The sequence below is a fragment of the Salminus brasiliensis genome, chromosome 24 (assembly GCF_030463535.1).
Source record: "Salminus brasiliensis chromosome 24, fSalBra1.hap2, whole genome shotgun sequence".
NCBI classification, from domain to species: Eukaryota; Metazoa; Chordata; class Actinopteri; order Characiformes; family Bryconidae; genus Salminus; species Salminus brasiliensis.
In genome coordinates this window covers 23,144,145-23,169,800 of record NC_132901.1, presented here as the reverse complement: position 1 = coordinate 23,169,800, position 25,656 = coordinate 23,144,145, and the positions used below count along the sequence as shown (strand labels likewise).

Below are 25,656 nucleotides of genomic sequence, written 5' to 3'. Positions count from 1 at the left end.
GACACAAAGATGCGTGAGTGTTTTGGCAACAAAAGTGCAGTTTCGTCCATGTTGATCCCTCTTCCTTAACATCTATTTCCAGGGATCCGGTTTGTATGCGATTCAAAAACAGTATATTCGTTTACCTTCTCTGCATTTTTGCAGTCATGATACATATTGTTCCAAAACACAAATCTCCGTCTTTGTTTACACACTATGAAAGGGAATGAACAGCTTCGAGCAGCAGCTGAAGGAGCTTTCAGCAGAGGATACACGAGTGTATCCATTACTTCGCAAATTTTGATTTAATTATTATTTTACTTTACTACAAATACGTCCCGTCCGCGGGTGGCGACAAATAAATATTTACAGGTTCCACCGAGATTTGAACTGGGATCACTGGATTCAAAGTCCAGAGTGCTAACCATTACACCATGGAACCAACTTGCATGCTGGTCACATATATTATCCCCAGAGTTTCACTTACTAATGTTTAGATGCAACAACCAATGCTTATTGTGCCTGATTATTCCATTGGAATTTCAATTAGAAACATCCAATGTTTCAAATAGCATACCTCCTTATACCTATAGGTTGAGGGTGTTAAAGGTCAGTCTCAAGCTATATGGTCGGGAGTAATCTTCACCAGAATATTCTCCACTCCACTTGCAGAGGTCCTGTTAGCAGGTGGGGCCAAAGAAATGCATCTAGGTTCCACCGAGATTTGTACTCGGATCGCTGGATTCAGAGTCCAGAGTGCTAACCATTACACCATGGAACCGCGCATGCTCCACTGGACGGAAAATCAATGTAACGTGACTATTCTCAGTATACCAGTACAGCAGAATTTGCAACACTTTCCATTTATTTCTTACTACTTAAATTTAAACAAATAAATCCAATTAGGTTCCACTGAGATTTGAACTCGGATCGCTGGATTCAAATTCCAGAGTGCTAACCATTACACCATGGAACCTCACTTGCCTGTAAAGATATTGTTTTAGGCAAGACAGCTTCTTACTCACGTAGTGTTTAATTTTTTAATGAAAAACTAAGACCTGTTGTGCCTGATATGTGACGGTCAATCAGTGTGACCTGACAATTCTCAATTTGAGGCCATTCTTATTTTTCCTGCATTTTTCTCTTTTTTTCTCTTGTTTTCTCAAGTTTTCTCTTGACAGTCACATTTTTAGTATGGCTGTTCAGCTTTTCAGGGATTGGATTTGGAGAAAGCACTTGTTATATTAGTTGTGTTGAGTTATTTAAATTGGTCTGTTTTTTTTTTTTGTTTTGCAAAGAGCCAACAAGTTCGCAAAAGAGGCTGAATAATTTAGCGTAATATAGTGAATATTATTTCTTTGTTTATTGTTTCGTACAAATATACTGATTATGTCATTGGTATCTTTATGTTAAATAAATGTTCCGTTGTTTGTGAACTGAGCATCGGGCTCGCGTTAGTTTTCTAGAGCGTGATCTCTTCCTCTCGCGCACTCTTTCCCACTCCATCCACTCTCTCGCTTGCTTGCTCTTTCACTCGCACTTTCTCCTTCCCTTCCTCTCCCGTTCGCGTGCACGCTGTGGTTCATGGAGCAGCTCAATCGTGAGTGCGCCCAGAAACCCTCAAAGTTTGTTTCTACAGATCCTCTTCTGACAGTGTCGGGAGAAACGTCGACACATAGATGCGTGAAAGTTTTGGCAACAAAAGTGCAGTTTCGTCCATTTTGATCTCTCTTCCTTAACATCTATTTCCAGGGATCCGGTTTGTATGCGATTCAAAAACAGTATATTCTTTTACCTTCTCTGCATTTTTGCAGTCATGATACATATTGTTCCAAAATACAAATCTCTGTCTTTGTTTACACACTATGAAAGGGAATGAACAGCTTCGAGCAGCAGCTGAAGGAGCTTTCAGCAGAGGATACACGAGTGTATCCATTACATCGCAAAGTTTGATTTAATTATTATTTTACTTGACTACAAATACGTCCCGTCCGCTTGTGTCGACAAATAAATATTTACAGGTTCCACCGAAATTTGAACTCGGATCACTGGATTCAAAGTGCAGAGTGCTAACCATTACACCACGGAACCAACTTGCATGCCGGTCACATATATTATCCCCTAATGTATATATGCAAAAACCGATGCCTATTGTGCCTGATTATTCCATTGGAATTTCAATTAGAAACATCCAATGTTTCAAATAGCATACCTCCTGATATCTATAGGTTGAGGGTGTTAAAGGTCAGTCTCAAGCAATATGGTCGGGAGTAATCTTCACCAGAATAATCTCCACTCCACTTGCAGAGGTCCTTTTAGCAGGTGGGGCCAAAGAAATGCATCTAGGTTCCACCGAGATTTGAACTCGGATCGCTGGATTCAGAGTCCAAAAACAATGTAATGGACGGAAAAACAATGTAACGTGACTATTCTAAGTATACCAGTCCAGCAGAATTTGCAACACTTTCCATTTATTTCTTACTACTTAAATTTAAACAAATAAACCCAATTAGGTTCCACCGAGATTTGAACTCGGATCACTGGATTCAGAGTCCAGAGTGCTAACCATTACACCATGGAACCTCACGAGCCCATCAAGATATTGTTTTAGGCAAGACAGCTTCTTACTCACGTAGTGTTTTATTTTTTAATGAAAACCTAAGACCTGTTGTGCCTGATATGTGACGGTCAATCAGTGTGACGTGACTATTCTCAATTTGAGGCCATTCTTAATTTCCTGCATTGTTTTCTCTTGACAGTCGCATTTTTAGTATGGCTGTTCAGCTTTTCAGGGATTGGATTTGGAGAAAGCACTTGTTATATTATTTGTGTTGAGTTATTTAAATTGGTCTGTTTTTTTTTTTTTTTGCAAAGAGCCAACAAGTTCGCAAAAGAGGCTGAATAATTTAGCGTAATATAGTGAATATTATTTCTTTGTTTATTGTTTCGTGCAAATATACTGATTATGTCATTGGTATCTTTATGTTAAATAAATGTTCCGTTGTTTGTGAACTGAGCATCGGGCTCGCGTTAGTTTTCTAGAGCGTGATCTCTTCCTCTCGCGCACTCTTTCCCACTCCATCCACTCTCTCGCTTGCTTGCTCTTTCACTCGCACTTTCTCCTTCCCTTCCTCTCCCGTTCGCGTGCACGCTGTGGTTCATGGAGCAGCTCAATCGTGAGTGCGCCCAGAAACCCTCAAAGTTTGTTTCTACAGATCCTCTTCTGACAGTGTCGGGAGAAACGTCGACACAAAGATGCGTGAGTGTTTTGGCAACAAAAGTGCAGTTTCGTCCATGTTCATCCCTCTTCCTTATCATCTTTTTCCAGGGATCCGGTTTGTATGCGATTCAAAAACAGTATATTCGTTTACCTTCACTGCATTTTTGCAGTCATGATACATATTGTTCCAAAATACAAATCTCTGTCTTTGTTTACACACTATGAAGGGGAATGAACAGCTTCGAGCAGCAGCTGAAGGAGCTTTCAGCAGAGGATACACGAGTGTATCCATTACATCGCAAAGTTTGATTTAATTATTATTTTACTTGACTACAAATACGTCCCGTCCGCTTGTGGCGACAAATACATATTTACAGGTTCCACCGAGATTTGTACTCGGATCACTGGAGTCCAGAGTGCTAACCATTACACCATGGAACCAACTTGCATGCTGGTCACATGTATTATCCCCAGAGTTTCACTTACTAATGTTTAGGTGCAAAAAAAGATGCCTATTGTGCCTGTTTGTTCCATTGGAATTTCAATTAGAAACATCCAAGGTTTTAAATAGCATACCTCCTGATACCTATAGGTTGAGGGTGTTATAGGTCAGTCTCAAGCAATATGGTCGGGAGTAATCTTCACCAGAATATTCCCCACTCCACTTGCATAGGTCCTGTTAGCAGGTGGGGCCACAGAAATGCATCTAGGTTCCACCGAGATTTGAACTCGGATCGCTGGATTCAGAGTCCAGAGTGCTAACCATTACACCATGGAACCACTCATGAGGCACTGGATGGAAAATCAATGTAACTTGACTATTCTAAGTATACCAGTCCAGCAGAATTTGCAAGACTTTCCATTTATTTCTTACTACTTAAATTTAAACAAATAAATCCAATTAGGTTCCACCGAGATTTGAACTCGGATCGCTGGATTCAGAGTCCAGAGTGCTAACCATTACACCATGGAACCTCACTGGCCTTTAACGATATTGTTTTAGGCAAGACAGCTTCTTACTTACGTAGTGTTTTATTTTTTAATGAAAAACTAAGACCTGTTGTGCCTGATATGTGACGGTCAATCAGTGTGACATGACGATTCTCAATTTGAGGCCATTCTTAATTTTCCTGCATTGTTTTCTCTTGACAGTCGCATTTTTAGTATGGCTGTTCAGCTTTTCAGGGATTGGATTTGGAGAAAGCACTTGTTATATTAGTTGTGTTGAGTTATTTAAATTGGTCTGTTTTTTTTTTTTGTTTTGCAAAGAGCCAACAAGTTCGCAAAAGAGGCTGAATAATTTAGCGTAATATAGTGAATATTATTTCTTTGTTTATTGTTTCGTGCAAATACACTGATTATGTCATTGGTATCTTTATGTTAAATAAATGTTCCGTTGTTTGTGAACTGAGCATCGGGCTCGCGTTAGTTTTCTAGAGCGTGATCTCTTCCTCTCGCGCACTCTTTCCCACTCCATCCACTCTCTCGCTTGCTTGCTCTTTCACTCGCACTTTCTCCTTCCCTTCCTCTCCCGTTCGCGTGCACGCTGTGGTTCATGGAGCAGCTCAATCGTGAGTGCGCCCAGAAACCCTCAAAGTTTGTTTCTACAGATCCTCTTCTGACAGTGTCGGGAGAAACGTCGACACATAGATGCGTGAAAGTTTTGGCAACAAAAGTGCAGTTTCGTCCATGTTCATCTCTCTTCCTTAACATCTATTTCCAGGGATCCGGTTTGTATGCGATTCAAAAACAGTATATTCTTTTACCTTCTCTGCATTTTTGCAGTCATGATACATATTGTTCCAAAATACAAATCTCTGTCTTTGTTTACACACTATGAAAGGGAATGAACAGCTTCGAGCAGCAGCTGAAGGAGCTTTCAGCAGAGGATACACGAGTGTATCCATTACATCGCAAAGTTTGATTTAATTATTATTTTACTTGACTACAAATACGTCCCGTCCGCTTGTGTCGACAAATAAATATTTACAGGTTCCACCGAGATTTGAACTCGGATCACTGGATTCAAAGTGCAGAGTGCTAACCATTACACCACGGAACCAACTTGCATGCCGGTCACATATATTATCCCCTAATGTATATATGCAAAAACCGATGCCTATTGTGCCTGATTATTCCATTGGAATTTCAATTAGAAACATCCAATGTTTCAAATAGCATACCTCCTGATATCTATAGGTTGAGGGTGTTAAAGGTCAGTCTCAAGCAATATGGTCGGGAGTAATCTTCACCAGAATAATCTCCACTCCACTTGCAGAGGTCCTTTTAGCAGGTGGGGCCAAAGAAATGCATCTAGGTTCCACCGAGATTTGAACTCGGATCGCTGGATTCAGAGTCCAAAAACAATGTAATGGACGGAAAAACAATGTAACGTGACTATTCTAAGTATACCAGTCCAGCAGAATTTGCAACACTTTCCATTTATTTCTTACTACTTAAATTTAAACAAATAAACCCAATTAGGTTCCACCGAGATTTGAACTCGGATCACTGGATTCAGAGTCCAGAGTGCTAACCATTACACCATGGAACCTCACGAGCCCATCAAGATATTGTTTTAGGAAAGACAGCTTCTTACTCACGTAGTGTTTTATTTTTTAATGAAAACCTAAGACCTGTTGTGCCTGATATGTGACGGTCAATCAGTGTGACGTGACTATTCTCAATTTGAGGCCATTCTTAATTTCCTGCATTGTTTTCTCTTGACAGTCGCATTTTTAGTATGGCTGTTCAGCTTTTCAGGGATTGGATTTGGAGAAAGCACTTGTTATATTAGTTGTGTTGAGTTATTTAAATTGGTCTGTTTTTTTTTTGTTTTGCAAAGAGCCAACAAGTTCGCAAAAGAGGCTGAATAATTTAGCGTAATATAGTGAATATTATTTCTTTGTTTATTGTTTCGTGCAAATATACTGATTATGTCATTGGTATCTTTATGTTAAATAAATGTTCCGTTGTTTGTGAACTGAGCATCGGGCTCGCGTTAGTTTTCTAGAGCGTGATCTCTTCCTCTCGCGCACTCTTTCCCACTCCATCCACTCTCTCGCTTGCTTGCTCTTTCACTCGCACTTTCTCCTTCCCTTCCTCTCCCGTTCGCGTGCACGCTGTGGTTCATGGAGCAGCTCAATCGTGAGTGCGCCCAGAAACCCTCAAAGTTTGTTTCTACAGATCCTCTTCTGACAGTGTCGGGAGAAACGTCGACACATAGATGCGTGAAAGTTTTGGCAACAAAAGTGCAGTTTCGTCCATTTTGATCTCTCTTCCTTAACATCTATTTCCAGGGATCCGGTTTGTATGCGATTCAAAAACAGTATATTCTTTTACCTTCTCTGCATTTTTGCAGTCATGATACATATTGTTCCAAAATACAAATCTCTGTCTTTGTTTACACACTATGAAAGGGAATGAACAGCTTCGAGCAGCAGCTGAAGGAGCTTTCAGCAGAGGATACACGAGTGTATCCATTACATCGCAAAGTTTGATTTAATTATTATTTTACTTGACTACAAATACGTCCCGTCCGCTTGTGTCGACAAATAAATATTTACAGGTTCCACCGAAATTTGAACTCGGATCACTGGATTCAAAGTGCAGAGTGCTAACCATTACACCACGGAACCAACTTGCATGCCGGTCACATATATTATCCCCTAATGTATATATGCAAAAACCGATGCCTATTGTGCCTGATTATTCCATTGGAATTTCAATTAGAAACATCCAATGTTTCAAATAGCATACCTCCTGATATCTATAGGTTGAGGGTGTTAAAGGTCAGTCTCAAGCAATATGGTCGGGAGTAATCTTCACCAGAATAATCTCCACTCCACTTGCAGAGGTCCTTTTAGCAGGTGGGGCCAAAGAAATGCATCTAGGTTCCACCGAGATTTGAACTCGGATCGCTGGATTCAGAGTCCAAAAACAATGTAATGGACGGAAAAACAATGTAACGTGACTATTCTAAGTATACCAGTCCAGCAGAATTTGCAACACTTTCCATTTATTTCTTACTACTTAAATTTAAACAAATAAACCCAATTAGGTTCCACCGAGATTTGAACTCGGATCACTGGATTCAGAGTCCAGAGTGCTAACCATTACACCATGGAACCTCACGAGCCCATCAAGATATTGTTTTAGGCAAGACAGCTTCTTACTCACGTAGTGTTTTATTTTTTAATGAAAACCTAAGACCTGTTGTGCCTGATATGTGACGGTCAATCAGTGTGACGTGACTATTCTCAATTTGAGGCCATTCTTAATTTCCTGCATTGTTTTCTCTTGACAGTCGCATTTTTAGTATGGCTGTTCAGCTTTTCAGGGATTGGATTTGGAGAAAGCACTTGTTATATTATTTGTGTTGAGTTATTTAAATTGGTCTGTTTTTTTTTTTTTTTGCAAAGAGCCAACAAGTTCGCAAAAGAGGCTGAATAATTTAGCGTAATATAGTGAATATTATTTCTTTGTTTATTGTTTCGTGCAAATATACTGATTATGTCATTGGTATCTTTATGTTAAATAAATGTTCCGTTGTTTGTGAACTGAGCATCGGGCTCGCGTTAGTTTTCTAGAGCGTGATCTCTTCCTCTCGCGCACTCTTTCCCACTCCATCCACTCTCTCGCTTGCTTGCTCTTTCACTCGCACTTTCTCCTTCCCTTCCTCTCCCGTTCGCGTGCACGCTGTGGTTCATGGAGCAGCTCAATCGTGAGTGCGCCCAGAAACCCTCAAAGTTTGTTTCTACAGATCCTCTTCTGACAGTGTCGGGAGAAACGTCGACACAAAGATGCGTGAGTGTTTTGGCAACAAAAGTGCAGTTTCGTCCATGTTCATCCCTCTTCCTTATCATCTTTTTCCAGGGATCCGGTTTGTATGCGATTCAAAAACAGTATATTCGTTTACCTTCACTGCATTTTTGCAGTCATGATACATATTGTTCCAAAATACAAATCTCTGTCTTTGTTTACACACTATGAAGGGGAATGAACAGCTTCGAGCAGCAGCTGAAGGAGCTTTCAGCAGAGGATACACGAGTGTATCCATTACATCGCAAAGTTTGATTTAATTATTATTTTACTTGACTACAAATACGTCCCGTCCGCTTGTGGCGACAAATACATATTTACAGGTTCCACCGAGATTTGTACTCGGATCACTGGAGTCCAGAGTGCTAACCATTACACCATGGAACCAACTTGCATGCTGGTCACATGTATTATCCCCAGAGTTTCACTTACTAATGTTTAGGTGCAAAAAAAGATGCCTATTGTGCCTGTTTGTTCCATTGGAATTTCAATTAGAAACATCCAAGGTTTTAAATAGCATACCTCCTGATACCTATAGGTTGAGGGTGTTATAGGTCAGTCTCAAGCAATATGGTCGGGAGTAATCTTCACCAGAATATTCCCCACTCCACTTGCATAGGTCCTGTTAGCAGGTGGGGCCACAGAAATGCATCTAGGTTCCACCGAGATTTGAACTCGGATCGCTGGATTCAGAGTCCAGAGTGCTAACCATTACACCATGGAACCACTCATGAGGCACTGGATGGAAAATCAATGTAACTTGACTATTCTAAGTATACCAGTCCAGCAGAATTTGCAAGACTTTCCATTTATTTCTTACTACTTAAATTTAAACAAATAAATCCAATTAGGTTCCACCGAGATTTGAACTCGGATCGCTGGATTCAGAGTCCAGAGTGCTAACCATTACACCATGGAACCTCACTGGCCTTTAACGATATTGTTTTAGGCAAGACAGCTTCTTACTTACGTAGTGTTTTATTTTTTAATGAAAAACTAAGACCTGTTGTGCCTGATATGTGACGGTCAATCAGTGTGACATGACGATTCTCAATTTGAGGCCATTCTTAATTTTCCTGCATTGTTTTCTCTTGACAGTCGCATTTTTAGTATGGCTGTTCAGCTTTTCAGGGATTGGATTTGGAGAAAGCACTTGTTATATTAGTTGTGTTGAGTTATTTAAATTGGTCTGTTTTTTTTTTTGTTTTGCAAAGAGCCAACAAGTTCGCAAAAGAGGCTGAATAATTTAGCGTAATATAGTGAATATTATTTCTTTGTTTATTGTTTCGTGCAAATACACTGATTATGTCATTGGTATCTTTATGTTAAATAAATGTTCCGTTGTTTGTGAACTGAGCATCGGGCTCGCGTTAGTTTTCTAGAGCGTGATCTCTTCCTCTCGCGCACTCTTTCCCACTCCATCCACTCTCTCGCTTGCTTGCTCTTTCACTCGCACTTTCTCCTTCCCTTCCTCTCCCGTTCGCGTGCACGCTGTGGTTCATGGAGCAGCTCAATCGTGAGTGCGCCCAGAAACCCTCAAAGTTTGTTTCTACAGATCCTCTTCTGACAGTGTCGGGAGAAACGTCGACACATAGATGCGTGAAAGTTTTGGCAACAAAAGTGCAGTTTCGTCCATGTTGATCTCTCTTCCTTAACATCTATTTCCAGGGATCCGGTTTGTATGCGATTCAAAAACAGTATATTCTTTTACCTTCTCTGCATTTTTGCAGTCATGATACATATTGTTCCAAAATACAAATCTCTGTCTTTGTTTACACACTATGAAAGGGAATGAACAGCTTCGAGCAGCAGCTGAAGGAGCTTTCAGCAGAGGATACACGAGTGTATCCATTACATCGCAAAGTTTGATTTAATTATTATTTTACTTGACTACAAATACGTCCCGTCCGCTTGTGTCGACAAATAAATATTTACAGGTTCCACCGAGATTTGAACTCGGATCACTGGATTCAAAGTGCAGAGTGCTAACCATTACACCACGGAACCAACTTGCATGCCGGTCACATATATTATCCCCTAATGTATATATGCAAAAACCGATGCCTATTGTGCCTGATTATTCCATTGGAATTTCAATTAGAAACATCCAATGTTTCAAATAGCATACCTCCTGATATCTATAGGTTGAGGGTGTTAAAGGTCAGTCTCAAGCAATATGGTCGGGAGTAATCTTCACCAGAATAATCTCCACTCCACTTGCAGAGGTCCTTTTAGCAGGTGGGGCCAAAGAAATGCATCTAGGTTCCACCGAGATTTGAACTCGGATCGCTGGATTCAGAGTCCAAAAACAATGTAATGGACGGAAAAACAATGTAACGTGACTATTCTAAGTATACCAGTCCAGCAGAATTTGCAACACTTTCCATTTATTTCTTACTACTTAAATTTAAACAAATAAACCCAATTAGGTTCCACCGAGATTTGAACTCGGATCACTGGATTCAGAGTCCAGAGTGCTAACCATTACACCATGGAACCTCACGAGCCCATCAAGATATTGTTTTAGGAAAGACAGCTTCTTACTCACGTAGTGTTTTATTTTTTAATGAAAACCTAAGACCTGTTGTGCCTGATATGTGACGGTCAATCAGTGTGACGTGACTATTCTCAATTTGAGGCCATTCTTAATTTCCTGCATTGTTTTCTCTTGACAGTCGCATTTTTAGTATGGCTGTTCAGCTTTTCAGGGATTGGATTTGGAGAAAGCACTTGTTATATTAGTTGTGTTGAGTTATTTAAATTGGTCTGTTTTTTTTTTGTTTTGCAAAGAGCCAACAAGTTCGCAAAAGAGGCTGAATAATTTAGCGTAATATAGTGAATATTATTTCTTTGTTTATTGTTTCGTGCAAATATACTGATTATGTCATTGGTATCTTTATGTTAAATAAATGTTCCGTTGTTTGTGAACTGAGCATCGGGCTCGCGTTAGTTTTCTAGAGCGTGATCTCTTCCTCTCGCGCACTCTTTCCCACTCCATCCACTCTCTCGCTTGCTTGCTCTTTCACTCGCACTTTCTCCTTCCCTTCCTCTCCCGTTCGCGTGCACGCTGTGGTTCATGGAGCAGCTCAATCGTGAGTGCGCCCAGAAACCCTCAAAGTTTGTTTCTACAGATCCTCTTCTGACAGTGTCGGGAGAAACGTCGACACAAAGATGCGTGAGTGTTTTGGCAACAAAAGTGCAGTTTCGTCCATGTTCATCCCTCTTCCTTATCATCTTTTTCCAGGGATCCGGTTTGTATGCGATTCAAAAACAGTATATTCGTTTACCTTCACTGCATTTTTGCAGTCATGATACATATTGTTCCAAAATACAAATCTCTGTCTTTGTTTACACACTATGAAAGGGAATGAACAGCTTCGAGCAGCAGCTGAAGGAGCTTTCAGCAGAGGATACACGAGTGTATCCATTACATCGCAAAGTTTGATTTAATTATTATTTTACTTGACTACAAATACGTCCCGTCCGCTTGTGGCGACAAATACATATTTACAGGTTCCACCGAGATTTGTACTCGGATCACTGGAGTCCAGAGTGCTAACCATTACACCATGGAACCAACTTGCATGCTGGTCACATGTATTATCCCCAGAGTTTCACTTACTAATGTTTAGGTGCAAAAAAAGATGCCTATTGTGCCTGTTTGTTCCATTGGAATTTCAATTAGAAACATCCAAGGTTTTAAATAGCATACCTCCTGATACCTATAGGTTGAGGGTGTTATAGGTCAGTCTCAAGCAATATGGTCGGGAGTAATCTTCACCAGAATATTCCCCACTCCACTTGCAGAGGTCCTGTTAGCAGGTGGGGCCACAGAAATGCATCTAGGTTCCACCGAGATTTGAACTCGGATCGCTGGATTCAGAGTCCAGAGTGCTAACCATTACACCATGGAACCACTCATGAGGCACTAGATGGAAAATCAATGTAACTTGACTATTCTAAGTATACCAGTCCAGCAGAATTTGCAAGACTTTCCATTTATTTCTTACTACTTAAATTTAAACAAATAAATCCAATTAGGTTCCACCGAGATTTGAACTCGGATCGCTGGATTCAGAGTCCAGAGTGCTAATCATTACACCATGGAACCTCACTGGCCTTTAACGATATTGTTTTAGGCAAGACAGCTTCTTACTTACGTAGTGTTTTATTTTTTAATGAAAAACTAGGACCTGTTGTGCCTGATATGTGACGGTCAATCAGTGTGACATGACGATTCTCAATTTGAGGCCATTCTTAATTTTCCTGCATTGTTTTCTCTTGACAGTCGCATTTTTAGTATGGCTGTTCAGCTTTTCAGGGATTGGATTTGGAGAAAGCACTTGTTATATTAGTTGTGTTGAGTTATTTAAATTGGTCTGTTTTTTTTTTTGTTTTGCAAAGAGCCAACAAGTTCGCAAAAGAGGCTGAATAATTTAGCGTAATATAGTGAATATTATTTCTTTGTTTATTGTTTCGTGCAAATATACTGATTATGTCATTGGTATCTTTATGTTAAATAAATGTTCCGTTGTTTGTGAACTGAGCATCGGGCTCGCGTTAGTTTTCTAGAGCGTGATCTCTTCCTCTCGCGCACTCTTTCCCACTCCATCCACTCTCTCGCTTGCTTGCTCTTTCACTCGCACTTTCTCCTTCCCTTCCTCTCCCGTTCGCGTGCACGCTGTGGTTCATGGAGCAGCTCATTCGTGAGTGCGCCCAGAAACCCTCAAAGTTTGTTTCTACAGATCCTCTTCTGACAGTGTCGGGAGAAACGTCGACACATAGATGCGTGAAAGTTTTGGCAACAAAAGTGCAGTTTCGTCCATGTTGATCTCTCTTCCTTAACATCTATTTCCAGGGATCCGGTTTGTATGCGATTCAAAAACAGTATATTCTTTTACCTTCTCTGCATTTTTGCAGTCATGATACATATTGTTCCAAAATACAAATCTCTGTCTTTGTTTACACACTATGAAAGGGAATGAACAGCTTCGAGCAGCAGCTGAAGGAGCTTTCAGCAGAGGATACACGAGTGTATCCATTACATCGCAAAGTTTGATTTAATTATTATTTTACTTGACTACAAATACGTCCCGTCCGCTTGTGTCGACAAATAAATATTTACAGGTTCCACCGAGATTTGAACTCGGATCACTGGATTCAAAGTGCAGAGTGCTAACCATTACACCACGGAACCAACTTGCATGCCGGTCACATATATTATCCCCTAATGTATATATGCAAAAATCGATGCCTATTGTGCCTGATTATTCCATTGGAATTTCAATTAGAAACATCCAATGTTTCAAATAGCATACCTCCTGATATCTATAGGTTGAGGGTGTTAAAGGTCAGTCTCAAGCAATATGGTCGGGAGTAATCTTCACCAGAATAATCTCCACTCCACTTGCAGAGGTCCTTTTAGCAGGTGGGGCCAAAGAAATGCATCTAGGTTCCACCGAGATTTGAACTCGGATCGCTGGATTCAGAGTCCAAAAACAATGTAATGGACGGAAAAACAATGTAACGTGACTATTCTAAGTATACCAGTCCAGCAGAATTTGCAACACTTTCCATTTATTTCTTACTACTTAAATTTAAACAAATAAACCCAATTAGGTTCCACCGAGATTTGAACTCGGATCACTGGATTCAGAGTCAAGAGTGCTAACCATTACACCATGGAACCTCACGAGCCCATCAAGATATTGTTTTAGGAAAGACAGCTTCTTACTCACGTAGTGTTTTATTTTTTAATGAAAACCTAAGACCTGTTGTGCCTGATATGTGACGGTCAATCAGTGTGACGTGACTATTCTCAATTTGAGGCCATTCTTAATTTCCTGCATTGTTTTCTCTTGACAGTCGCATTTTTAGTATGGCTGTTCAGCTTTTCAGGGATTGGATTTGGAGAAAGCACTTGTTATATTAGTTGTGTTGAGTTATTTAAATTGGTCTGTTTTTTTTTTTGTTTTGCAAAGAGCCAACAAGTTCGCAAAAGAGGCTGAATAATTTAGCGTAATATAGTGAATATTATTTCTTTGTTTATTGTTTCGTGCAAATATACTGATTATGTCATTGGTATCTTTATGTTAAATAAATGTTCCGTTGTTTGTGAACTGAGCATCGGGCTCGCGTTAGTTTTCTAGAGCGTGATCTCTTCCTCTCGCGCACTCTTTCCCACTCCATCCACTCTCTCGCTTGCTTGCTCTTTCACTCGCACTTTCTCCTTCCCTTCCTCTCCCGTTCGCGTGCACGCTGTGGTTCATGGAGCAGCTCAATCGTGAGTGCGCCCAGAAACCCTCAAAGTTTGTTTCTACAGATCCTCTTCTGACAGTGTCGGGAGAAACGTCGACACAAAGATGCGTGAGTGTTTTGGCAACAAAAGTGCAGTTTCGTCCATGTTCATCCCTCTTCCTTATCATCTTTTTCCAGGGATCCGGTTTGTATGCGATTCAAAAACAGTATATTCGTTTACCTTCACTGCATTTTTGCAGTCATGATACATATTGTTCCAAAATACAAATCTCTGTCTTTGTTTACACACTATGAAAGGGAATGAACAGCTTCGAGCAGCAGCTGAAGGAGCTTTCAGCAGAGGATACACGAGTGTATCCATTACATCGCAAAGTTTGATTTAATTATTATTTTACTTGACTACAAATACGTCCCGTCCGCTTGTGGCGACAAATAAATATTTACAGGTTCCACCGAGATTTGTACTCGGATCACTGGAGTCCAGAGTGCTAACCATTACACCATGGAACCAACTTGCATGCTGGTCACATGTATTATCCCCAGAGTTTCACTTACTAATGTTTAGGTGCAAAAAAAGATGCCTATTGTGCCTGTTTGTTCCATTGGAATTTCAATTAGAAACATCCAAGGTTTTAAATAGCATACCTCCTGATACCTATAGGTTGAGGGTGTTATAGGTCAGTCTCAAGCAATATGGTCGGGAGTAATCTTCACCAGAATATTCCCCACTCCACTTGCAGAGGTCCTGTTAGCAGGTGGGGCCACAGAAATGCATCTAGGTTCCACCGAGATTTGAACTCGGATCGCTGGATTCAGAGTCCAGAGTGCTAACCATTACACCATGGAACCACGCATGAGGCACTGGATGGAAAATCAATGTAACTTGACTATTCTAAGTATACCAGTCCAGCAGAATTTGCAAGACTTTCCATTTATTTCTTACTACTTAAATTTAAACAAATAAATCCAATTAGGTTCCACCGAGATTTGAACTCGGATCGCTGGATTCAGAGTCCAGAGTGCTAACCATTACACCATGGAACCTCACTGGCCTGTAACGATATTGTTTTAGGCAAGACAGCTTCTTACTTACGTAGTGTTTTATTTTTTAATGAAAAACTAAGACCTGTTGTGCCTGATATGTGACGGTCAATCAGTGTGACATGACGATTCTCAATTTGAGGCCATTCTTAATTCTCCTACATTGTTTTCTCTTGACAGTCGCATTTTTAGTATGGCTGTTCAGCTTTTCAGGGATTGGATTTGGAGAAAGCACTTGTTATATTAGTTGTGTTGAGTTATTTAAATTGGTCTATTTTTTTTGTTTGTTTTGCAAAGAGCCAACAAGTTCACAAAAGAGGCTGAATAATTTAGCGTCATATAGTGAATATTATTTCTTTGTTTATTGTTTCGTACAAATATACTGATTATGTCATTGGTATCTTTATGTTAAATAAATGTTCCGTTGTTTGTCAACTGAGCGTCGGGCTCGCGTTAGTTTTCTACAGCGTGATCTCTTCCTCTCGCGCACTCTTTCCCACTCCATCCACTCTCTCGCTTGTTTGCTCTTTCACTCGCACGTTCTCCTTCCCTTCCTCTCCCGTTCGCGTGCACGCTGTGGTTCATGGAGCAGCTCAATCGTGAGTGCGCCCAGAAACCCTCAAAGTTTGTTTCTACAGATCCTCTTCTGACAGTGTCGGGAGAAACGTCGACACAAAGATGCGTGAGTGTTTTGACAACAAAAGTGCAGTTTCGTCCATGTTGATCCCTCTTCCTTAACATCTATTTCCAGGGATCCGGTTTGTATGCGATTCAAAAACAGTATATTCGTTTACCTTCTCTGCATTTTTGCAGTCATGATACATATTGTTCCAAAACACAAATCTCTGTCTTTGTTTACACACTATGAAAGGGAATGAACAGCTTCGAGCAGCAGCTGAAGGAGCTTTCAGCAGAGGATACACGAGTGTATCCATTACATCGCAAATTTTGATTTAATTATTATTTTACTTTACTACAAATACGTCCCGTCCGCGGGTGGCAACAAATAAATAATTACAGGTTCCACCGAGATTTGAACTCGGATCACTGGATTCAAAGTCCAGAGTGCTAACCATTACACCATGGAACCAACTTGCATGCTGGTCACATGTATTATCTACTTAACTACTTAAATTTAAACAAATAAATCCAAGTAGGTTCCACCGAGATTTGAACTCGGATCGCTGGATTCAGAGTCCAGAGTGCTAACCATTACACCATGGAACCTCACTTGCCTGTAACGATATTGTTTTAGGCAAGACAGCTTCTTACTCACGTAGTGTTTTATTTTTTAATGAAAAACTAAGACCTGTTGTGCCTGATATGTGACGGTCAATCAGTGTGACATGACTATTCTCAATTTGAGGCCATTCTTAATTTTCCTACATTGTTGTCTTTTGACAGTTGCATTTTTAGTATGGCTGTTCAGCTTTTCAGGGATTGGATTTGGAGAAAGCACTTGTTATATTAGTTGTGTTGAGTTATTTAAATTGGTCTGTTTTTTTTTTGTTTTGCAAAGAGCAAACAAGTTCGCAAAAGAGGCTGAATAATTTAGCGTAATATAGTGAATATTATTTCTTTGTTTATTGTTTCGTACAAATATACTGATTATGTCATTGGTATCTTTATGTTAAATAAATGTTCCGTTGTTTGTCAACTGAGCGTCGGGCTCGCGTTAGTTTTCTACAGCGTGATCTCTTCCTCTCGCGCATTCTTTCCCACTCCATCCACTCTCTCGCTTGCTTGCTCTTTCACTCGCACGTTCTCCTTCCCTTCCTCTCCCGTTCGCGTGCACGCTGTGGTTCATGGAGCAGCTCAATCGTGAGTGCGACCAGAAACCCTCAAAGTTTGTTTCTACTGATCCTCTTCTGACAGTGTCGGGAGAAACGTCGACACAAAGATGCTTGAGTGTTTTTTTGCAACAAAAGTGCAGTTTCGTCCATGTTGATCCCTCTTCCTTAACATCTATTTCCAGGGATCCGGTTTGTATGCGATTCAAAAACAGTATATTCGTTTACCTTCTCTGCATTTTTGCAGTCATGATACATATTGTTCCAAAATACAAATCTCTGTCTTTGTTTACACACTATGAAAGAGAATGAACAGCTTCGAGCAGCAGCTGAAGGACCTTTCAGCAGAGGATACACGAGTGTATCTATTACATCGCAAAGTATGATTTAATTATTATTTTACTTTCCCTCAAATACGTCCCGTCCGCGGGTGGCGACAAATAAATATGGATAATATGGAGAAAAATGTGTTAAATTGATATGGATCCATTAATTTTTTTCTTAAATCAAATACTCATTGTATGTTTTGCATTTGCTAATTGGTTAGCAGCTAAAAGAGGGAGGAATGAGAATAGAGAGAGGGGAGAAAGAGTCGGATAGAGAGCAAGTGAGAGTGAAAATGTTGAGTAAAAGAAATATTCTCACTTGTGAAAGTAACTGAATTTACATAATTACATATTGAATTGCTTAGTTAAAATCTGTTTTTATTTTTATGCTAATGCTAATCAGGCACAATAGGCATGGGTTTTGCATCTAAAAATTAGTAAGTGAAACTCTAGAGCATTTACAAACGTCTGACTTACATACAAACATATGTAACACTTTTGTCACATATGTTTGCATGTAAGTCAGACATTTTTAAAAGTTATGTCCAGAGTTTCACTTACTAATTTTTAGATGCAAAACCCATGCATATTGTGCCTGATTAGCATTCCATACATGCCAACAGTAGGGGAGCATAAAACCACTGGGCTGCAGCCTTTAAAGCCGTTATGTATTTCTTTGTATTTGAACGCGTTGTGTAATAATCATGGTCATGAACTCAATTGGGATTTCAATTAGAAACATCCAATGTCTCAAATAGCATACCTCCTGATAGTGTAGGTTTAGGGTGTTAATAGTCAGTCTCAAGCAATATGGTCTGGAGTAATCTTCACCAGAATATTCTCCACTCCACTTGCAGCGGTCCTGTTAGCAGGTGGCGCCAAAGAAATGCATCTAGGTTGCACCAAGATTTGAACTCAGATAGCTGGATTCAGAGCCCTGAGTGCTAACCATTACACGATGGAACCACACAAGAGGCAGCGGCCGGTAAATCAACGTAATGTGACTATTCTCAGTATGTGGCATTTCTTAATATTCTTGCAAGGTTTCCTCTTGACAGTCACATTTTTAGTATCGCTTTTCAGGGATTTGATTTGGCCAAAGCACTTGTTAAAATAGGTGTGTTGAGTTATTTAAATTGGTCTGGTTTATTGTAAAGAGCCAACAAAGTTGTAAAAGAGGCTGAATAATTTAGTGTAATGTAGTGATTCATATTTGTTTATTGTTTTGTAAATATATGTTCATCCTGTTATTGGTATCTTTGTGTCAATCGAGAGTGTGCCCAGAAACTCTCAAAGTTTATGTCAAATTGCCGAAAGTAGCAGTCAAAATAGATAAATACAACAGGTCTCCATATCCTTCCCTCATCTCCTTCGTTTTCTTCATGAACGATTGGGAAAAGTAGCAAAGGAGTCGACGGATAGGAGCAGTAGCGAAGATGTCCGGGCGCAGCCTGTGATTGTGGTGGACGGGTCTGGATTTAGTTCCCAAACCAGCCTAAAATATTTTTCTTTACTAGAGGACCTCTGTCTCCTCCTGCTGTTTTAGGCTAATATGTTTTAAAAAGAAAGGGAGTGAAAAGCTTCGAGCAGCAGCTGAAGGAGCTTTCAGCAGAGGATACACAAGTGTATCCATTACATCGCAAAGTTTGATTTAATTATTATTTTACTTTACTACAAATACGTCCCGTCCGCGGGTGGCGACAAATAAATATTAACAGGTTCCACCGAGATTTGAACTCGGATCACTGGATTCAAAGTCCAGAGTGCTAACCATTACACCATGGAACCAACTTGTATGCTGGTCACATATATTATCCCCAGAGTTTCACTTACTAATGTATAGATGCAAAAACCGATGCCTATTGTGCCTGATTATTCCATTGGAATTTCAATTAGAAACATCCAATGTTTCAAATAGCATACCTCCTGATACCTATAGGTTGAGGGTGTTAAAGGTCAGTCTCAAGCAATATGGTGGGGAGTAATCTTCACCAGAATATTCTCCACTCCACTTGCAGAGGTCCTGTTAGCAGGTGGCGCCAAAGAAATGCGTCTAGGTTCCATTCAGAGTCCAGAGTGCTAACCACTACACCATTGAACCAACTGTGACTAGATGTTGACGTGTGTACACCATGACATTGTACGTGTAGTAATTATTATTTTACTTCTTTTCTTTTCTATATATGAAAATGAAAACAGATTTCAACTAGGCAATTCAATATGTAATTATGTAAATTCAGTTACTTTCACAAGTGAGAATATCTCTGTAATCACTTTTTTTAGTCAACATTTTCACTTTCACTTGCTCTCTATCCGACTCTTTCTCCCCTCTCTCTTTTCTCATTCCTCCCTCTTTTAGCTGCTAACCAATTATCAAATGCAACAAACAAACAATGAGTATTTCATTTAACACATTTCATTGAATATTGAGCTTCTGTGGGCTAGGTGACCACATGAGAATGAAATGAATTTAGGGCAGGAGACTTGGGGTGAGTGTGTCATGACAGAATAATCAGAATAATATTATGTTCAACAGATTCTGAACATATGATCAAGATCATGTTGACCCTACTCTCTCATCTGAACCTACCTCTTTTTCTGGAAAAAAATAATTGGATATCCATACCTGTCTGGCTGACCACACAAACAGTTACGTTATATGATCATCTCTTCATATCTGATCATTCTGTAACATTAATTAGCTAATACACATACAAACAACAATACTCTAGCACCTTGGTTTTAATAAACCAATGGCACAGCAGCTATAGCTTCTCTCACTCCTTTTTAAACAGTAAACAGACCACCTGTATCATCAGCCTGCTAAATAATAATAAAAAAAACGTCATAAAGTCATGTCTAGCTAACAATAACAGATTAAACAATGCATCAGAAATATGGACTGCTGATAATGACCGCAATGTTTTGTTTCTGAGTGACGAAGTACAACAATTCTACTTAGCAAAACTTACTAGACACACGACACCAGTCAAATACAGCAGTCACAGCGCGTGTGTGTACGATGCTACACTGAGGGAAAAAAAAGCTGGATTATACCATTTTGCAAGGCAAAGGGGAGGGGAGGCCCCTGGATCATACCATTTTTCAACGCAATGGGGAGGGGTAGGGAGTCCGCTGTATTGTGGTTGTTAAAAAATGGTTTAACCATATGGTTATGGCTATGGTTTTAACATTTCCAGCTAATCAGAGACAAATTAAGGTTAAAAGAAAAAAAAACATTTTTACTATAATCTTTAAAAAATGGCTAGCCATGCCCCTGCTGGCCAGTATCGCTTTGATCTACAGCGAAGAGCACGGCCAATTGTTCTCTCTCGGACCGCTTCAATAAACTGAACGATCATTTACAGCTACATTGTGTGTTTGCTTGTGTTAGCTTATATTTTATTTAGTTGGATGATCTGAAATATTTAAAGAGTATTGATATTCCAAAATATAAATGAAAAGGTGCTGTTTTCTTTCAGCTGCTAATCTAGTCCTGTTCATAGCATATACTTTCATTTGGGGTTGGATGGATAGCTGGTCTACCAACTTGATCAACCTGACAAAGCTGGTTGTCAAGTTGGTCATACTGGTGGACAAGAATGGTACGGCTGGTTATGGTGGTCAACCATCATGGTCATGGTCATGTTGGTCTACCGAAATGGTCATGGCTGGTAAAGTTGATCAAGCTGGTAGTTGAGCAGAATCATCAAACAAACCCTATGCTAGTCAATAGCTAAAGTGGTCAACCAGCTTAACCAGCTTGACCACCTTCAGCTGGCCAGACTGTTTTTTTTTGTTTGTTTGTTTGTTTGTTTGTTTGTATAAGAACGGGATCTTATACAGAAATCTGATATATGGCCATATATGCATTTATTTGCTGTCACCCAGACATTTATGTATCTCACTTTCATGATGAATGGACCAATAAAAATGCTCCAAAAGAACCTTTAGTCATTGAAAGTAAAGTAGTTGCCATTTTGTAGATTTTGCGTGACAGCAACGATGTGTTGTATAAGAGGGAATTGCATATATTCTAATTTATGTAATAAATTTGAAATACACTTATTGCCATCAAATTTACACGTGTTCTGCTGTTAATACACGAAATATCGCATAGACCCACAAACAAGGCGCAAAGATGTCTTTAAGTTCGATTCATTTGCACTCTTGATTCAGTTCGACAGATTCACTTCAAAGAATCGGTTCATAAATTGAGCATCACAGTTATTCTAGGTGCTTCAAGTGAACGCACGCGCGACACAGAGAATCATACTGCTTGTTAATTGATTTTCTTGATTAATCTATCATGCCTTTACCACGAAAAAGGAAACCCGCAACCAAGGAGCTAACTAATGAAAAGTTCGGCTCAAGTGAGGATGAAAAGGATGCGGGCTCTGGATTTGAGAGTGGTCTTTCCGATGACGAGGATATGTTTTTCCATGGAATGGATCCTAAACAGGACGACCCCAGACTGGCGTGAGTGCTTTGTGCCTTTGGGTTTTGCATTAACGAGTGTGTATGTAATGAGAGTCTCTATCGCTATGCATTTAGGACTTTAACACACTATCTTAACCAGCCGCGGATTGGCGTGCGCGCCTACATGTGATTTAGTGGTAAGCGTTATAGTGCAGGAATACCTATAGACAAAGCCCTTAGTTAGTATGCAAGTCAGTCTGCACGAGCTATCAATTCAGTGTTTCTCTTCTAATGTACAGATGAATTGTGAGGTAATTCCACTGAACCGTGTTTGAGTTAATAGCATCTAAAATACAAAAATATGTAATTAGTGAAATTATCATTTTATAAAATTGTCCAGCATGTATTGGCCAATTGCTTATCATATTATATACATATGCATTATTTGATTCTATCTGAAGTGCTCACCAGAGTTAGAAAATCTGACCAGATTACACCATGTTTGCTTATCCTTACACTGGCTATCTGTTCAATTCTGTATTATTTATAATACACTCTTTGTGACTGGTGCGTGCTGGTCCTTTAATGGTTCCTCCAATGATATTGAATATTAACTTTAATTATCTCATAAAAACAACCATAGAGAGATAGAGGGAGAGATCATATCTTCTTAGTGTAAAACCAAGTTTCACTGGTCAGGTTGTGGGATTTTCAGATGCTCAGTTGTTTATTAGGTCAATATACTTTTTACACTCCTCTTGATAGATAAATCTCTCAGTGGTTAGGTTCCACAGTATTTTGTAATTCCTAAACCCTTTAACCCATCACATACACTTTGCTCACAAGGCACTGCCCTACTGTCAGTTCCTCGCATTAGAAAAATACAATGCAGGAGGAGAGGCTTTCTCTTAAAAATCTCCTCAACTCTGGAATGACCTTACTGTTACTGTTTAACCATTGATTAAAGTCTACTGTTTATTTAGAGATATTGCAGCTGTTTCATATATTTATAATTACCAATATACTGCATGGACACTAGTTTTGTGGCACTTTAATTTTAGGATTCTGATCATTTCTGTTGTAGTCTGTTGAAATTTCTTTGTTGGAATGTACCGAGTGGGAACCTCACTATATAAGGTAGCTGAGTCAGTGATCTAGGTTTCCAGACTGACCTCTGGACAATGGATGAATAGTGCAGAGGGATGTGTTTGAGGAACAAATATTCCATACTAGATAAATAATTCCCTTATTAGCTGGAAAAAACACTAAAGCAGAAAAGGGGCTTTGTCCTTATCCCCATTCATCCCTGCTTTGTGACTCTTACCACTATGTCACTAGTAGTCGCGCACACCAGTTTTACGTGCGGCTGGCTTTGGTTTGGTGTATGTGTTGTTTTTTAGTCATTCTTGGAAACTGTCTCAATAAACAGAATTTATTTTCTCAGTCAACTTTAAATATATGTCGACCTAATCCTGGATTGTCTCTCATGGTGAATGAATCACGGTCCAGTGCGGCACGCCACCTTAACTTTTCGAGGAAGGTTCATATAACACCTAAACTAATTAGAATCGAGCTTCTAGCAGAGGGGTATAGGGTTCTGTTTGAAGCAGTGGGGCATGCTTGAGTCCTTAAATGAACAGGCTCGAATTGTCCATAGACTCCTGCTTGTGAAAGTGTAGGGAGCTAAAACTGTGAAATTGTTTAACCCCTTATATTCTGAGTCTTCAATTTTGAGCAATTTCAAATTTAGAAAGATTTTCCTGGTGCACAGTGTGCACGCATAATGGGCAGAAAACATGTGTCTAATTTAATATTTTTTACTTATATATTTTACGTATTAATTTATTACATATGATTGTTGACATATTGTTATGTCATTCAATAATTATCTAAAATAATTATTATCTATCACATGTTGCAGAGGTCTTAAAACATAATTATGTTTTCTATATAATATACTTGGCTTTACATGGTTAAAGCTCTGGGGAACCCTAATCTGTTTGGGTTTTTTTTGTAATTAGGTAAGTGCAACTAACATGAGCTATACTTTTACTACTTTAACATTCCTCTTGGCGGACAAACTAGGAATTCAATGGAAAATTAAAATCTGCTTCTGTAAGCTCAAGGAAGGTGGTCTAAGACATGCTTGGTCTAGGAGTAGCCTAGTCTGGCTCCGGCTCCTCTAATATAATCTATAATAATCTATCTAGGGGCAGTGGTGGCTCAGCGGTTAGATATCGATAACAGGGTTGTGGGTTCGATTCCCGGGCTCGGCAAGCTGCCACTGTTGGGCCCTTGAGCAAGGCCCTTTACCCTCTCTGCTCCCCGGGCGCTGGAGTTGGCTGCCCACCGCTCTGGGTGTGTGTGTGTGTACTCACTGCCCCTAACACATGTGTGTGTGTGAGTGTGTGTTCACTACCAGATGGGTTAAATGCGGAGGACCCATTTCGCTGTACAGTCCACACTGTACAGTGACAATTACGTGCACCTTAACCACACCATTCGATCCTTTACTTGCTTGCTGTGCGAAAAATCTGGCCATGTAGTCTAAAAGGCAAGTTTTTTGTTATATTGTATATTAAGTTGTTGCATGGGCCCTCTCTCTATTCTCATTCCTCCCTCTTTTAGCTGCTAACCAATTATCAAATGCAACAAACAAACAATGAGTATTTAATCTAAGAGAAAAATAAATGGATCCATATCAATTTAACACATTTTTCTCATTGAATATTGAGCTTCTGTGGGCTAGGTAACCACATGAGAATGAGATGAATTCAGGGCAGGAGACTTGGGGTGAGTGTGTCATGACAGAATAATCAGAATAATATTATTACGCTTTTCAACAGATCCTGAACATATGATCAAGATCATGTTGACTCTGCTTTTTCATCTGAACCTGCCTCTTTTTCTGGAAAAAGAATCGGATATCCATTCCTGTCTGGCTGACCACACAAACAGTTACGTTATAGGATCATCTCTTCATATCTGGTCATTCTGTAACATTAATTAGCTCATATACATACAGACAACAATACTCTAGCACCTTGGTTTTAATAAACCAATGGCACAGCAGCTATAGCTTCTCTCACTCCTTTTTAAACAATGAACAGACCACCTGTATCATCAGCCTGCTAAATAATAAAAAAAAACATCATAAAGTCACATCTAGCTAACAATAACAGATTAAACCATGCATCAGAAATATGGACTGCTGATAATGACCGCAATGTGTTGTTTCTGAGTGACGAAGTACAACAATTCTACTTTGCAAAACTTACTAGACACACGACACCAGTCAAATACAGCAGTCACACCAAGTGTGTGCATGATGCTACACTGAGAAAAAAAAAGCTGGATTATACCATTTTGCAAGGCAAAGGGGAGGGGAGGCCCCTGGATCATACCATTTATCAACGCAAAGGGGAGGGGAAGGGAGGCCGCTGTATTTTGGTTGTTAAAACTGGTTTAACCATATACTCTCTATGGTTTTAACATATTTTACTATAATCTTTAAAAATGGCTAGCCATGCCCCTGCTGGCCAGTATCGCTTTGATCTACGGCGAAGAGCACGGACAATTGTTCTCTCTCGGACCGCTTAGCCAGTCCGAGCACCTAAATAATTGGAGATAAAGGTTTTTAATTAATCTTTAACTTCAATAAACTGAACTTTAATCTTTAACTTATAAACTGTTTATTACCTGACAAAGCTGGTTGTCAAGTTGGTCATACTGGTGGACAAGAATGGTACGGCTGGTTATGGTGGCCAACCATCATGGTCATGGTCATGCTGGTCTACCGAAA

General features: G+C 39.7%; 21 non-coding genes across 21 annotated transcripts; all 21 read right to left on the bottom strand.

Annotated features, from left to right (window-relative positions):
- Positions 1–349: 349 nt before the first annotated feature.
- Positions 350–421, bottom strand: trnaq-uug (transfer RNA glutamine (anticodon UUG)). Its single transcript has one exon. It is a non-coding gene; the product is annotated as a tRNA-Gln (tRNA).
- Positions 422–688: 267 nt separating this feature from the next.
- trnaq-cug (transfer RNA glutamine (anticodon CUG)) lies at positions 689–760 on the bottom strand. Its single transcript has one exon. It is a non-coding gene; the product is annotated as a tRNA-Gln (tRNA).
- Positions 761–2,490: 1,730 nt separating this feature from the next.
- On the bottom strand, positions 2,491–2,562 carry trnaq-cug (transfer RNA glutamine (anticodon CUG)). The gene has a single exon. It is a non-coding gene; the product is annotated as a tRNA-Gln (tRNA).
- A 1,345-nt stretch (positions 2,563–3,907) lies between these two features.
- trnaq-cug (transfer RNA glutamine (anticodon CUG)) lies at positions 3,908–3,979 on the bottom strand. Its single transcript has one exon. It is a non-coding gene; the product is annotated as a tRNA-Gln (tRNA).
- Positions 3,980–4,102: 123 nt separating this feature from the next.
- trnaq-cug (transfer RNA glutamine (anticodon CUG)) lies at positions 4,103–4,174 on the bottom strand. Its single transcript has one exon. It is a non-coding gene; the product is annotated as a tRNA-Gln (tRNA).
- Positions 4,175–5,189: 1,015 nt separating this feature from the next.
- Positions 5,190–5,261, bottom strand: trnaq-uug (transfer RNA glutamine (anticodon UUG)). Its single transcript has one exon. It is a non-coding gene; the product is annotated as a tRNA-Gln (tRNA).
- A 420-nt stretch (positions 5,262–5,681) lies between these two features.
- trnaq-cug (transfer RNA glutamine (anticodon CUG)) lies at positions 5,682–5,753 on the bottom strand. Its single transcript has one exon. It is a non-coding gene; the product is annotated as a tRNA-Gln (tRNA).
- A 1,504-nt stretch (positions 5,754–7,257) lies between these two features.
- trnaq-cug (transfer RNA glutamine (anticodon CUG)) lies at positions 7,258–7,329 on the bottom strand. Its single transcript has one exon. It is a non-coding gene; the product is annotated as a tRNA-Gln (tRNA).
- Positions 7,330–8,674: 1,345 nt separating this feature from the next.
- On the bottom strand, positions 8,675–8,746 carry trnaq-cug (transfer RNA glutamine (anticodon CUG)). Its single transcript has one exon. It is a non-coding gene; the product is annotated as a tRNA-Gln (tRNA).
- Positions 8,747–8,869: 123 nt separating this feature from the next.
- Positions 8,870–8,941, bottom strand: trnaq-cug (transfer RNA glutamine (anticodon CUG)). The gene has a single exon. It is a non-coding gene; the product is annotated as a tRNA-Gln (tRNA).
- A 1,014-nt stretch (positions 8,942–9,955) lies between these two features.
- trnaq-uug (transfer RNA glutamine (anticodon UUG)) lies at positions 9,956–10,027 on the bottom strand. Its single transcript has one exon. It is a non-coding gene; the product is annotated as a tRNA-Gln (tRNA).
- A 420-nt stretch (positions 10,028–10,447) lies between these two features.
- On the bottom strand, positions 10,448–10,519 carry trnaq-cug (transfer RNA glutamine (anticodon CUG)). The gene has a single exon. It is a non-coding gene; the product is annotated as a tRNA-Gln (tRNA).
- Positions 10,520–11,864: 1,345 nt separating this feature from the next.
- trnaq-cug (transfer RNA glutamine (anticodon CUG)) lies at positions 11,865–11,936 on the bottom strand. Its single transcript has one exon. It is a non-coding gene; the product is annotated as a tRNA-Gln (tRNA).
- Positions 11,937–12,059: 123 nt separating this feature from the next.
- Positions 12,060–12,131, bottom strand: trnaq-cug (transfer RNA glutamine (anticodon CUG)). Its single transcript has one exon. It is a non-coding gene; the product is annotated as a tRNA-Gln (tRNA).
- A 1,014-nt stretch (positions 12,132–13,145) lies between these two features.
- On the bottom strand, positions 13,146–13,217 carry trnaq-uug (transfer RNA glutamine (anticodon UUG)). The gene has a single exon. It is a non-coding gene; the product is annotated as a tRNA-Gln (tRNA).
- A 420-nt stretch (positions 13,218–13,637) lies between these two features.
- On the bottom strand, positions 13,638–13,709 carry trnaq-cug (transfer RNA glutamine (anticodon CUG)). The gene has a single exon. It is a non-coding gene; the product is annotated as a tRNA-Gln (tRNA).
- Positions 13,710–15,055: 1,346 nt separating this feature from the next.
- Positions 15,056–15,127, bottom strand: trnaq-cug (transfer RNA glutamine (anticodon CUG)). Its single transcript has one exon. It is a non-coding gene; the product is annotated as a tRNA-Gln (tRNA).
- Positions 15,128–15,250: 123 nt separating this feature from the next.
- trnaq-cug (transfer RNA glutamine (anticodon CUG)) lies at positions 15,251–15,322 on the bottom strand. Its single transcript has one exon. It is a non-coding gene; the product is annotated as a tRNA-Gln (tRNA).
- A 1,015-nt stretch (positions 15,323–16,337) lies between these two features.
- Positions 16,338–16,409, bottom strand: trnaq-uug (transfer RNA glutamine (anticodon UUG)). The gene has a single exon. It is a non-coding gene; the product is annotated as a tRNA-Gln (tRNA).
- A 65-nt stretch (positions 16,410–16,474) lies between these two features.
- Positions 16,475–16,546, bottom strand: trnaq-cug (transfer RNA glutamine (anticodon CUG)). The gene has a single exon. It is a non-coding gene; the product is annotated as a tRNA-Gln (tRNA).
- Positions 16,547–19,151: 2,605 nt separating this feature from the next.
- Positions 19,152–19,223, bottom strand: trnaq-uug (transfer RNA glutamine (anticodon UUG)). The gene has a single exon. It is a non-coding gene; the product is annotated as a tRNA-Gln (tRNA).
- Between the last annotated feature and the right edge of the window lie 6,433 nt (positions 19,224–25,656).